Source organism: Triticum aestivum, chromosome 6B (genome assembly GCF_018294505.1).
Source record: "Triticum aestivum cultivar Chinese Spring chromosome 6B, IWGSC CS RefSeq v2.1, whole genome shotgun sequence".
Taxonomy (NCBI): Eukaryota; Viridiplantae; Streptophyta; class Magnoliopsida; order Poales; family Poaceae; genus Triticum; species Triticum aestivum.
In genome coordinates this window covers 246,308,287-246,310,522 of record NC_057810.1, presented here as the reverse complement: position 1 = coordinate 246,310,522, position 2,236 = coordinate 246,308,287, and positions in this window count along the sequence as shown.

The window sequence follows — 2,236 nt, the reverse complement described above, 5'->3', positions numbered from 1 at the left end:
TTTGTGTTGGTTGAATAGATGACTCTGAGATTGTGTGATGCATATCGTATAATCATGCCCACGGATACTTGAGGTGATAATGGAGTATCTAGGTGACATTAGGGTTTTGGTTGATTTGTGTCTTAAGGTGTTATTCTAGTATGAACTCTATGATAGATTGAACGGAAAGAATAGCTTCATGTTATTTTACTACGGACTCTTGAATAGATAGAACAGAAAGGATAACTTTGAGGTGGTTTCGTACCCTACCATAATCTCTTCATTTGTTCTCCGCTATTAGTGGCTTTGGAGTGACTCTTTGTTGCATGTTGAGGGATAGTTATATGATCCAAGTATGTTATTATTGTTGAGAGAACTTGCATTAGTGAAAGCATGAACCTTAGGCCTTGTTTCCTACCATTGCAATATTGTTTGTGCTCACTTTTATCATTAGTTACCTTGCTGTTTTTATAATTTCAAATTACAAAAACCTATATCTATCATCCATATTACACTTGTATCACCATCTCTTCACTGAACTAGTGCACCTATACAATTTACCATTGTATTGGGTGTGTTGGGGACACAAGTGACGCTTTGTTATTTGGTTGCAGGGTTGCTTGAGAGAGACCATCTTCATCCTACGCCTCCCACGGATTGATAAACCTTAGGTCATCCACTTGAGAGAAATTTGCTATTGTCCTACAAACCTCTGCACTTGGAGGCCCAACAATGTCTATAAGAAGAAGGTTGTGTAGTAGACATCAAGCTCTTTTCTGGCGTCGTTGCCTGGGAGGTGAGTGCTTGAAGGTATATCTTTAGATCTTGCAATCGGATCTTTTTGTTTCTTGTTTTATCACTAGTTTAGTTTATAAAAGAAAACTACAAAAAAATGGTGTTAAGTTTGTCTCATACGCTTCATCTTTTTAATATCTTTCGTGAGTATGATGAAAAGGAAAATTGTGCTCAAGTGCTAGAAGAAGAATGCATTAAAATGTTTGGTACTAGATCTTTGCATGATGATCATGATTGCAATGTTGTTAGTATGAATTCCTTGAATATCCATGATGCTAATGATATGCAAAGCCACAAGCTTGGGGAAGCTATGTTTGATGAAGATGATATTTTTAGCCTTCCAAGTTTTGATATGCAAAGTTGTTATGATGATAGCATGCCTCTTACCTATAATGATTATATTGATGAAAGTGGGTTTGGAAGAGTGTCAACTTTAGGAAGTAGTGATCCCACTATTTTGGAGGATGTTGAATTTTATTGTGATGAATATGAAAGTGGATTTGGAACAGTGTCAACTTTATTTAGTGATGATTCCACTATCTTGGGAGAGGTTTCAATCGATTATGATGAGAACGAAGTTGCTACTTATGATGATTATTGTGATAAAACTTAGGCTATAAAAAGTAGTAATGATTATATTTATAAAACTCATCATGATTATGATTACCCTTTTTCTGAACATCACTCTTTTAATGTGGAAACAATTTATAGTATTCAAGTTGCTTATGATACTCCCACTATTCCGAATGAGAAGAATTTTGCTGATGTGGAGAGTAGTAAATTTTCTATGCTTGTAAATCATGAAAAGAATGCTTTAGGTGCTGGTTATATTGTTGAATTCATTCATGATGCTACTAAAAATTATTATGAGGGAGGAATATATGCTTGTAGGAATTGCAATAATATCAAGTTTCCTCTCCATGTGCTTAAAATCTTGAAGTTATGCTTGTTTTGCCTTCATATGCTAGTTGATTATTGTTCCCATAAGTTGTTTGCTCACAAATCCCTATGAATAGAAATAGGGTTAGACTTAAATGTGCTAGTCATATGCTTCATGATGCTCCCGTTATGTTTCAATTCCTATCTTTTATGTGAGCATCATTGTCATCATCATGCCTAGCTAGAAAGACATTAAAGAAAAGCGCTTGTTGGGAGACAACCCAATATTTACCCTTACTGTTTTTGTGTGTTCACATGATTATGATAATGTATTAATCATGTTTTATAGCTTTTTTTCAATAAAGTGCCAAGTAAGACCTTTAGGATAGCTTACGGTGATAGTTGTGTTGATCCTGCAGAAAATCAGAAACTTTTGCACCCAGTAAATTAGTTTTGTTAATTCACAGAAACGTTATTATGATCTTATTCTTTCTGCTATGGAATTGTACACAAATTTCTTAGGACTTCCTAATTTTTTAGGATTTTTGGAGTTCCATAAGTATAAGTTTGATACATATTACTA